We start from the raw sequence: 12,652 nt of genomic DNA, 5'->3' as shown, positions 1-12,652 counted from the left end.
TTCACTTCTGTCTTCCAGATGGCGGCAATTAATTTAGTTTTCTATCTGCCTCAATTAGCCCGAATGTAATCCACTGGAAATGGCCTGCTATTACTAAAAAAAAAAAAAATCTGTTAAGCTTTTTTTTTTTTGCATCATTTAAGCATTTCAAGCATAAAAATGTCTAAATGAATATTCATTCATTCATTTTCTACCACTTTTCCTCACAAGGGTCGCGGGGGTGCTGGAGCCTATCCCAGCTGTCTTTGGGCGAGAGGCGGGCTACACCCTGGACTGGTGGCCAGCCAATCACAGGGCACATATAGACAAACAACCATTCACACTCACATTCATACCTATGGACAATTTGGAGTAGCTAATTAACCTAGCATGTTTTTGGAATAGTAAACCGGAGTACCCGGAGAAAACCCACGCATGCACGGGGGAGAACATGCAAACTCCACACAGAGATGGCCGAGGGTGGAATTGAACCCTGGTCTCCTTGCTGTGAGGTCCGCGCGCTAACCACTCGACCGCCGTGCCGCCCATCTAAATGAATATGAAACACAAAAACAATACAATAATATCTAATAAAAACTACCGGTAAAGAGGACCTATTATGCTAATTTTTCATTAAGTGGTGGATTCCTATAGAGCAGCTACACACAATAACCACCACAAAAAGCTTTCTAGATCTTCCGGAATTTGTACCTATTGAGCTCAATTTTTTTGGGTATTGTTTGATTTTGGTTGTTTTAATGAATTCCACCCACCCCCGCCGTCAGGCTCGCCCACTCCTCTGTGGTTGGTCCCACTCCCGAGTGGTTTCTATTGGAACTTATTTGACATCTAATGTCAAACCATTTTTTGTATTGTTGTGAGGAATGTTATTTGAATAGAAACTGAAAGAGTACACAAAATGTATTTTATTTGGTGAACCGGATTTGTACCTTATTTTGAAGGGCACTAAACAGGATGTTCTGTTAAACAGAACAAGTAATTTCAATGTCTGTTGTTGGTACAATGGGACCGTCAATTAAAGGGAACTTTTAGTTCCAAAAAAGGACATCCGTCGCTGTTATCATTGAGAAGCTTTCACTCCGCTATAGTTTCGGTTTGTGCCGCTAAGTTGATAAATGGTATAAAATTTTGAATTGTATTTGAATTCCGTCCAATGCTAAGAAACGTGAAGCGTTTCTATCTCATGATTCTGTGAGCTTCTGCGAAATTACGTTGGGAAACTTCGCTGGAGTCGGACATCATGTTGACATTCCAGGCTTTTAGCTCGCATTCTAGACTCGCATTCTAGACTCTCATTCTGCGTACCCTGGTTGGAGCCCGGGTGAGTTACGCTGGTACACACTCCCTCCCACCTTAACAGCTGTGTTGGACATTGAGTTGACAGCTTTTTGCTCAATGGCTAGCGCTCTCAACTTTCATTCTGTGGATCAAAACCCGGGGCTGGCTGGGCCACGTGGTTAGCACAAACACATTTCCCATAAGATGTCTATGTGTTGGCTATCTGAGAGCCTTGCACAACATGTGGTTACCATGACAATGACTCCACTGGCCGCTCATCTTTTCTATAAGAAAAAGCACCAAATCAATTGGGAAGCATGTAGCAACTTAAACGTGACCAGGCATCTTCACGGACTGAGATATTCCAGGGTAAACATTTAATCCAGCCCGCATCAGGAAGCGCCAGGAAGCGTGAACACCACGCCCCGAGGCTACAGGTGGACATATTGAGCCAATGAGCTTCATTCCCACATCCAGTTAAAGGAGGAAAAAAAAAAAAAACGAGTGTATTTCACTGTGTTGATGCATAATTTAGCGTGTGAGCTAAAAAAGCGCCGCCTCGGGGGAATCAATTACACGCCAGGATTGACGAGGAAATAAGGATCAGCTGCACTTCCACGCTCCGTTCCTTTCACACGATGACAAGCTGGACTTCTGTGGAGCAAACTTTCCCGTCACTCGCCCATGAGAGGACGAGCCGGCTTCGCGTTGGACGAGAAGTTTGTCACGACGCGTCACACCAGAGGGAAAACGCCAGCGAGGCATCTGTCAGCTGAGGAAGCGCTCAAAGGAGATGAATATTCATGGCAGGCGTCATGAATATTCCTGCAGCCGTAAACAGACGAGAGCGCCAACCGCACTCGTTAGCCGGCGTCCAAAATCACCGCAGGGCCGCCTTGGCGGTGACGGTCCTACAGGCTGCTGGACGCCATTTTTGATTTGTGGGTTTTTTGATAGCTTTTGACTTTGGATGTCCGCCGTCCGTGTACATGTTCCCTGTCAGTGTGAGAACATACTTGTCAAAATATTCCAAACTCAAATGGAATATGAGTAATGTCAGGATGTATACTGACATGTATACGCTGTACTCACATACCAGAAATAAATATTGCAATATTTACCCACTTCTTCTGTTGTTCACTACTTTACACCGCCATGGGTAAAAGTTAATCGAACTTTATTTACAAAGCGCAGTTAAAAATAATGCCCCAACAACACACAGACTTACCCACATGATTCAAATAAGGTGGGTAAACTCTATCATGCTATCATGCTATCATGCTAGCCAGAGAAACACCAACAAGATGTCAGCTGGTCCTTTTGTGGCAGGGCTGAAATGCAGTGGAAATCTTCTCTGGGGGGGATTAAGTTCATTTTCATGACAAAAGGGGACTTAGTTCATAACATTCTAGAGTACAGGCAAATTATTGCCATCATAAAAACTGAGGCGGCAGATTTTGTGAAAATTAATATTTATGTCATTCATAAAACTTGGGACCGTGATCGTCCAATCACGAGCGGTCTTCTAAAGATGGGAAAACACACTGCTGCATCATGGCTGCTTTAAAAAAAAAAGTCTGATTTCCTCAAGCTCCGTCCTCTCGGTCCTTGCCAGGCTTTGATCAGTGGGGGTCCCCCTCCTGACCCCCTTCTTGTGGTCGTGCATCCCCTCTCATAAAAAAAAACCTCTTATGGTTTAGTACATTAAGATAAGCAGGCTAGCAAGTTATAATTGCATCTTATACAGCCAATATAATAATTTTATGCAAATATGTTGCATGGTGGTCGAGTGGTTAGCGCGCAGACCTCACAGCTAGGAGACCCGTGTTCAATCCCACCCTCGGCCATCTCTGTGTGGAGTTTTCATGTTCTCCGGGTACTCCGACTTCCTCCCACATTCCAAAAACATGCTAGGTTAATTAGCGACTCCAAATTGTTCATAGGTATGAATGTGAGTGTGAATGGTTGTTTGTCTAGGAGACCAGGGTTCAATTCCACCCTCTGCCATCTCTGTGTGGAGTTTGCATGTTCTCCCCATGCACAAGTGTTTTTTTTTCTCCGGGTACTCCGATTTCCTCCCACATTCCAAAAACATGCTAGGTTAATTGGCGACTCCAAATTGTCCATAGGTATGAATGTGAGTGTGAATGGTTGTTTGTCTATATGTGCCCTGTGATTGGCTGAATGAATATTGCTAATATATGTCTTGAGGACAAACGTCTGTCAAACGTTCCTATTTCAGGTTAGTTATTCTCCCGTCCATTTATGTTGAGTGATATCCAATTCTTGAGGTCCAAAGTAAGATCAGCAGTAGCTTTAGCAGGGCCGATTGCCACAGATTGATGGTCGCCATGGTAACATCCAGCTGCGCCAAACCAGATCCTGGCATCATCCCCCAAGTGGGGAGCGTTACGGCCGTCGTATGTTCCCTTTGCTTTTAATTTCCCTAGGGGGGGTTCTATGGTATTCATATCCGCGATATAAGCAGTTCCAGCTGGCTATCGCATATCAACATGTACTTAAAGCTTCCCTATCTTCTGAAACATCAGCACAGCCAGATTTTTCCTCAATGGGGTCGTTCCCAGATGCCACCAGCTTCATCCATAAAGACAATTTCATTGGCTGCAATTAAGCAGATGAGGATCTAATCTTCTGACTTCTGTTTGAATGCGTCATCGCTCTGTTCTCTCGCCGTTCTGAAAATAATAACAACCGTGCTGCGCGTTCCTACATCTATCCCAGCATTCCGAGAGCGGATTTATTGTCCTTGAGTTCAGAGATTCCAATCATTCCTGTAGAAACATCTCATTTGAAGACTAAAAAGGAACATTTAAAGCACTAAATACATTTATAGTTATGTTTTCACACTCCATTAAGTGCTGTCCTCCCTTCCCGGGAGGACCTGCTGCAAGTGTCTGGGCGTTCTAAAGTTCTAAAGGCTGGCTGGCTCACAAGAGGGTTCCCCCTCAAATCTCTGAGTGGTTTAAACTTGATCCCTAAATCCTCCTTGTGAGTTTGTCCATTGAGGATGGCTCTGTCGCCAGCCGTGCATGGACCAGAGGACAGATCTACCTTCTAAATATTATACTGTGATAAAAATAGCAGAGTCAATTTGCGTTCCTCAAGGTATAAAATAAACGAATGACCCCCCGCCACCCCCCCGCGGGGGCTAATTATTGCAATGATAAGATGCAGGTATCTTCCCAAACTGTAAATGTCTCCCACTGCTGACTTTCTTTCATGCAGTCCATTAAGCATGTCCTCCTGACACAGCTTCATCTATAAACTAAACCCTTCTTCGTCTCATTCCACTCCAGCACCAATCCCACAGGAGTCATCTGCCTTGAGCTGGCAGAGATTGACTCAGAAATGCTCGGCTGGCCAAGACCTTCCCGATCCAAGCCTCTTAACGGAGGAGGAAGATGGACGATGACAACGTCCTGTTAGTTGGAGAAGTTGATGAGGGAAGGATGAGGAGCAAAAAGGCCGGATGTTAAACGTGCAGGGTTATTCAAGAAGGGATTTTGAACAGTAATGTGTGTCCCCGAACTGTACTACCCCACCGGTATCTGACCACAGGGGTTCCAACTGAGCTGATTTACCATTGAGCGACATTCATTCATTCATTTTTTACCGCTTATCCTCACAGCCAATCACAGGGCACATATAAACAAACAACCATTCACACTCACATTCATACCTATAGACAATTTGGAGTTGCTAATTAACCTAGCATGTTTTTGGAATGTGGGAGGAAACCGGAGTACCCGGAGAAAAAAAAACACTTGTGCATGGGGAGAACATGCAAACTCCACACAGAGATGGCCGAGGGTGGAATTGAACTCAGGTGTCTTAGCTTTGAGGTCTGTGTGCTAACCACTCATGGTATTGCTACCACAATATTTATTAATTCATTCATTTTCTATCGCTTATCCTCACAAGGGTCGCTGTTTACCACCTTCAAACATGATTAGAGCCCTCCAGACATGAAATAACACCCCTATATTTATATTAATTCATTAATTTTTTTACCGCTTACACTCACAAGGGTCATAGGGGGTACTGGAGCCTATCCCATGTCTTCAGGCGAGAGGCGGGGTACACTCTGGACTGGTGGCCAGCCAATCACAGGGCACATATAGACAAACAACCATTCACACTCACATTCATACATATGGACAATTTGGAGTCGCTAATTAACCTAGCATGTTTTTGGAATATGGGAGGAAACCGGAAAAATGGAAAACCCACACGGGGAGAACATGCAAACTCCACACAGAGATAGCCGAGGGTGGAATTGAACTGTGGTCTCCTAGCTGTGAGGTCTACGTGCTAACCACTCGCCATGCAGCCCCTGAAAAGAAACATTAATTCATTCATTTTCTACCACTTATCCTCACAAGGGTGGCTGGAGCGTATCCCAGCTCTATTCAGGCGAGAGGCGGGTTACACCCTGGACTGGTGGCCAGCCAATCACAGGGCACATATAGACAAACAACCATTCACACTCACATTCATACCTATGGACAATTTGGAGTCGCCAATTAACCTAGCATGTTTTTGGAATGTGGGAGGAAACCGACGCATGCACGGGGAGAACATGCAAACTCCACACAGAGATGGCCGAGGGTGGGATTGAACTCAGCTCTCCTAGCTGTGAGGTCTGTGCCCTAACCACTCGACCACCGTCTAGCAACATTTCATACCTAAACTGAAGACTTGTCACATATGTTGAGGATCTGTGTGACGCCTCTCACAACGGTGGTTCGCAGTCTTTTCATGACTTTGGAGGCTCATGTAACAAAAACCTATCCAAGGACATGCAGCAGGCTTTGCTACACATCTTAAAACTAAGCTCTGCCAACTATACATCAGTTACAGACTTTGGGGACATAAGTTTGATCATTTGTGTTTGTCTTCAGCGACTATAGGCTAACTTAGCATGATGTTGCAGCAAAAATGTAATGTTAGCATGATAGCATCACATACTGTAGCTATGCTAACTTTGCTAAAGACACATATACATAACATATACATAAATTCCAGCATTCCAACACACTATTGTGGTACATTGTTGCTATAGTATGGAAGCTTTAAGTTGGCACAGTGAACAAGTGGTTAGCGCGAAGGCCTCACAGCTAGGAAACCCCAGTTCAATTCCACCCTAGGCCATTTCTGAGTGGTGTTTGCATGTTCTCCCCGTGCATGTGTGGGTTTTCCACGGCTACTCCGGTTTCCTCCCACATTCCAAAAACATGCTAGGTTAATTAGCGACTCCAAATTGTCCATAGGTATGAATGTGAGTGTGAATGGTTGTTTGTCTATATGTGCCCTGTGATTGGCTGGCCACCAGTCCAGGGTGTAGAAGACAGCTGGGATAGGCTCCAGCACCCCCTGCGACCCTCTTGAGGATAATCGTTAGAAAATGAATGAATGAAAGTTGGCTGAAACAAAATAAAAACATGGAAGCTGCAACTTCACTTGAAAAAAAAATAAAATAAAATGCAAAGTGGTAAAAAAAAAAAAAAAAAGGCATTCGGTAAGAAGGCGCTTGATTGGTCTCGCTTGTGAACAAGCCTGAGGTGATTGTCGGCGAGGAAGAAAAGGACACTTTTAAGTTTCCCTCCACACACACAAGCACACAAGTTATGGCTACTAAAAGAAACTGGACAATAAATTCATATTTTCCCTCCTTTTGTTACTTATTTGCAGTGTGGAACGCTACAGTATACTCCTGAAGAGACAAAACAAGATGGCGGACAGTTTAATATCAGCGTAGATTTAGTAAGTAAGTAAGTAAGTCGTACCTGCGCTAACTGTCTCCTTGTTGCAATCTGTGGCATCAGAACAGCCATTTACTTTTTTTTCCAGTAGAAGTAAAATCTGGTAAAACTGGTCAAAACATGACACGGCGTAGAATTGTTTTCATTTGGAGAACAGATGATGTGATATTTATACGATGGAGAATAGCTCCATCTGTGAACGGCTTCATCCTCCTCACGTTCTCCAGCAGGAGCTGCTGTAGTTCAGTTTGGAGCCTTCATACACTTCGAGAAAGTATGTTTGGTCTGCTCATCCTTCCGTGGTAGTTCCCAAATCGCTTCCTCACACCCATCTGCACAGTTGGGTACTTTTCAGGAAAAAGCTGAGTGTCTTTCAGTGGTACATTTTTTTGTTGTTTGCTATTTTCTCTCCACATTTCAAGCACGCGGGTGGCTAAGCCAGCGTCATTGGCAGTCAAGGCAAAGTAATATTCATTCATTTTCTACCGCTTATCCTCACAAGGGTCGCGGGGGTGCTGGAGCCTATCCCAGCTGTCTTCAAGCGAGAGGCGGGGTACACCCTGGACTGGTGGCCAGCCAATCACAGGGCACATATAGACAAACAACCATTCACACTCACATTCATACCTATGGACAATTTGGAGTCGCCAATTAACCTAGCATGTTTTTGGAATGAGTGGTTAAGCGTGCAAGCGTTCAATTCCACCCTCGGCCATCTCTGTGTGGAGTTTGCATGGTCTCCCCGTGCATGCGTGGGTTTTCTCCGGGTACTCCGGTTTCCTCCCACATTCCAAAAACATGCTAGGTTAATTAGCGACTCCAAATTGTCCATAGGTATGAATGTGAGTGTGAATGGATGTTTGTCTATATGTGCCCCGTGATTGGCTGGCCCCCAGTCCAGGGTGTATCCCGCCTCTCGCCCGAAGACATCTGGGATAGGCTCCAGCAGAGCATACTCGTGAGTATAAGAGGTAGAAAATCAATGAATGAATGTTTTTGAAACTCCAGAGATGGCCGAGGTTGGAATTGAACTTGGGTCTCCTAGCTGTGAGGACTGCACGCTAACCACTCATCCACTGTGCAGACCAGCACGGCACATAAAATATTTATGTATGACTTTGCTCCTCTCTTTAGCGACTGAACTCCGATATATTCCTCATGAGAAGAGTGCACGAACAGGAGTGTTGTTATTAATTACTTCTGACCAGCAAAGGGTGAAATAATAAAGTCATGCAAACTCTACACAGAGATGGCCGAGGGTGCAAATATTATATTCATATTATATTCAAATATTTTCAATTTCTAAATAAGGAATCCCATGTCGCAGAAATTCAGAAGCAATTAATAAACGAGGGATGCATGTAATTGGAGGGCGGTGCTTGCAGAATACATTCCCCCCCACAAGACGCCCCTCCTTGTTTTATCCCAAAGTAAATCAAATATGGAGTCTACATTAACTTACACTCCTCTGGGAAGAGTTTCTACAAGATTTCGGAGTAATTATTGAGCCTGTTCTATTGTAATTCTTCCGCACCAAATTCCTCCAAGCATACCTTTACCTTGCTTTGTGCACTCGGGACAGAAAAGGGCCTTCCCATACATCGGGAAGCATACAATTGTCCAAAATGATGAATTCGGAATGAAGCCGTCATTGATCGATTAGGAGCTGTGTCAATGACCTCGCTGACCACAAATAATCGAATAAGTCAGACCACTAAGTGTGATAAAGTGATTGCGTCGTGACAAAAGGCTAATAAGCACATCCGGCTGCTTTGTCAGGAATCGGGATTCCCTCTCTTGATCCCATTTTTGGCATGTTTGGAAGCCTTGCAAGCGCTAATTATGGTGGAGTAAAGTGTTGTTTTGATTAAGCTATCAAGCTAATTTGCTGAAAAACCTCCTCCAGTACCAGAGCGCTTCCTCGTTAGCCAATTACAAAGCAGGATGAAGAATTTTGTTTAGTGTGCAAGTCAGCTGATTGATTTTATGCACCAGTGTCTACCCCGGGGCGGGTGGGGGGGTTGCGGTGCGGATCATGCAAATCACAAATCCTCTGCACTGTGCAGCCCGTTTGTCACTAACATCTCTGGGCATCCTCCATCTTTTCATCTGCTCTGGGCCGTCGCATGTCGCCGGGCTTATCGCCGGTGTCAGCTGACACTTTCAGAGTCATAAATCTGATGCCTTCCAACATCCTTGACTCAACTCTGCTCTGCCTGCTGCTGTTTTTTTTTTTTTTTTTTTACTGTAGTGCAGCACTGTGCTCCATTTAGAACTAGAGCGGTGCTCAGCAGAGCTCAGACCTCTGCCAAGACCCAGCAGGCCTAATTTGGATCAAACTGTACCACCTTTATGCTTCCACTTCATCTGAGCTGTCATTAGAATTAATGAATTATTCACCCACAGGTTCAACTGAAAACTCGACTTATACCGTACATACAAAAAGTGTTTGTGTGTTATTATCACACTTGTTACGTCTCGGCTTCGGTATTGTGACACGACCCCAGTATGCAGAGAGCAGGAGACCCAATTGCAGAACAAAAAGTCTATTTCATTAGAAATGGCTGATATACAGCAGCAGGACACGAGCGAAGACGGTTGGAGTAGCGTGGGGAGCTACCACAAACATTCATTCATCTTATACCGCTTTTTCCTCACGAGGGTCGCGGGGGGTGCTGGAGCCTATCCCAGCTGTCTACGGGCGAGAGGCGGTGTACACCCCGGACTGGTGGCCAGCCAATCACAGGGCGCATATAGACAAACAACCATTCACACTCACATTCATACCTATGGACAATTTGGAGTCGCCAATTAACCTAGCATGTTTTTGGAATGTGGGAGAAAACCCACGCATGCACGGGGAGAACATGCAAACTCCACACAGAGATGGCTGAGGGTGGAATTGAGCCCTGGTCTCCTAGCTGTGAGATCTGCGCGCTAACCACTAGACCACCGTGCCGCCCGCTACCACAAACAATGCAACAAAAAACTAGGGTGCATGCACCTGAACTAAATAGGAGGGGAACACAAATAGCAACAGGTGCAAGTGAAAAGCGAAAAGCGAAAAGCAGGCAGACAAAACCCAGGGCAAAACAGGAAATGCTACCAAAACAAAAGCATAAAACAGGAACCAAGGCATAGAAGCAGAAAGCAACTAAACTGTCACGCAGGCTAGCTTGAGGATCGTGACAACACTAGTCCTCCTCCCTCTTCCCTTGCTCATCCAATCCGAGTTGGATTCCAAGTTGGATTTCCAGTTCATGGCCAATAATTTGGACATTTAATAGGAGCTTTTTTTTGGCTCTTTAGCTTTTTTCCAAAGGAAGAATCAGCAAGAAGTTATCCATCAATCCATCCATTTTCCTCTGGGTCCGGGTCGCGGGGGCAGCAGTCTCAGTAGGGAAGTCCAGACTTCCCGGTCCCCGGCCACCTCCTTCAGCTCCACTAGGAGAACACCAAGGCGTTCCCAGGCCATAATCCCTCCACCGTGTCCTAAGTCTGCCCCTTGGCCTTTTCCCAGGAACATTTCACCAGGGAGGCATCCGGACTAGATGCCCAAGCCACCTCAGCTGACTCCTCTCAATGTGAAGGAGAAGCGGCTCTACTCTGAGCCCCTCAAGAAGTTCCATCAAGTAATAATAAAAAACAAACGTATTGTCCAAGCATGCACACGTTAGGAGAAAGTTGCGTAAATGATGCAGGGAGTAAACCCAGCATACTTTCAGTTAGGAGCGGCGTAGTAATGCGATGTGACGTCTGAACTTCAGACGCACTTGTGAGCCGCATCGCACGCCAATGAAAGCGTTTTAGCACGCAGAGACCCTCTGACGAGCGGCGGGAGGAATTGGATGTGGCGGGAAAGCCAGAGTTGGACCTTTAGTCTCGATTATTAAACGGAATGTGACCGAGCGCTGTAGGGGGTGGGGGTGGGTTAGCGGTCAATATGGTGGAGCTTATGCAAATAAGTGAATAATAATAAGGAAGAGACCACATGCAAAAAGGTTTTCATGTGTTAGATGACCACAGTGTATCCCACAGGGCATCTTTTGGATATGGTTTGCATCAAGTCAACAAAAGCACAAGGACACACACACACACACAACACATCTACCAAAAGTGTTTTTTGTGCATATTTTGTTGTCTCCTCCTTTCCGTTTTCATAGGTCCTTGTTCCAGCTGGAGGCGGGACATCTGGGTGATTGACTGTCTGGTTACCTTAGACCTATTGTTAGAGGTTAGGTGGGAGATGCCGGTTCTTTCTGTCTTCTACTAATTTAATAGTTGGACCACATGGTTTTTCTACCGCTTATCCTCACGAGGCTTGCAGGGGGTGCTGGAGCCTATCCCAGCTGGCTTCTACACCCTGGACTGGTGGCCAGCAAATCACAGGGCACATATAGACAAACAACCATTCACACTCACATTCATACCTATGGACAATTTGGAGTCGCTAATTAACCTAGCATGTTTTTGGAATGTGGGAGGAAGTCGGAGCACCCGGAAAAAAACCACTCGTGCACAGGGAGAACATGCAAACTCCACACAGAGATGGCCGAGGGTGGAATTGAACCCTGGTCTCCTAGACAAACAACCATTCACACTCACATTCATACCTATGGACAATTTGGAGTCGCCAATTAACCTAGCATGTTTTTGGAATGTGGGAGGAAGTCGGAGTACCCGGAGAAAACCCACGCATGCACGGGGAGAACTTGAAAACTCCATACAGAGATGGCCGAGGGTGGAATCGAACCTGGGTCTCCAAGCTTGTGTGGTAATTTCATTCATTAATTCATTTTCTACCACTTATCCTCACAAGGGTCTCAGGGGTGCTGGAGCCTATCCCAGCTGTCTTCGGGCGAGAGGCGGGGTACACCCTGGACTGGTGGCCAGCCAATCACAGGGCACATATAGACAAACAACCATTCACACTCACATTCATACCTATGGACAATTTGGAGTCGCTAATTAACCTAGCATGTTTTTGGAATGTGGGAGGAAACCCACACATGCACGGGGAGAACATGCAAACTCCACACAGAGATGGCCGAGGGTGGAATCGAACTCAGGTCTCCTAGCTGTGAGGCCTGCGTGCTAACCACTCATCCACATAATATATTTATGTATGACTTTGCTCCTCTCTTAAGCGACCCGACTCTGATATATTCCTCATGAGTGCACGAACAGGATTGTTGTTGTTAATTACCTCTGACCAGCAAAGGGTGAAATAATAAAGTCTAAATAGCGGAGGTGATGGTGTGGGGTGTTTCTAAAGTGTTCCATGGGGCTAACCTTGCGTTAGAGAGTGAGATGATCCTCAGGATATTACTTTGCTCGGGTGTCGTCGGCTGCAATGAACCTGGCAATCTTGAAATAAGCTTGTCAGCTCACGGGGGCAATAAACTTGCACGTCAGATCACATGCGGTGACGTGGAGTTATTGGATCGTGGTCTCTCTGCTCCTCACAGTTTAGCACTGAAAAAAAAGAAGAACAAAAAAAAGGCAACAATGAGAAGCTGACTTATTTGTCTCTGTTGATGTTTGCATCATTTGATCCAATTCCTTTCATTTTCCGCCAAATAGTCACTGCG

At 45.4% G+C, this 12,652-nt stretch overlaps 1 protein-coding gene across 2 annotated transcripts in view; it reads right to left on the bottom strand.

The window, feature by feature from the left end:
- Positions 1–12,652, bottom strand: part of elfn2a (extracellular leucine-rich repeat and fibronectin type III domain containing 2a) — a 121,007-nt gene that overhangs the window by 16,657 nt on the left and 91,698 nt on the right. For both annotated transcript variants that reach the window (XM_058079692.2, XM_078793553.1), the window contains one exon: positions 12,354–12,536. The gene's annotated coding sequence lies outside the window, so the exon portion shown is untranslated. The remainder of the gene's footprint in view (positions 1–12,353; positions 12,537–12,652) is intronic.

This window comes from Doryrhamphus excisus, linkage group LG9 (assembly GCF_037039965.1).
Source record: "Doryrhamphus excisus strain RoL-2023G ecotype Guam linkage group LG9, RoL_Dexc_Guam_v1.1, whole genome shotgun sequence".
Taxonomy (NCBI): domain Eukaryota; kingdom Metazoa; phylum Chordata; class Actinopteri; order Syngnathiformes; family Syngnathidae; genus Doryrhamphus; species Doryrhamphus excisus.
This window is presented reverse-complemented; position numbering and strand designations above follow the sequence as displayed.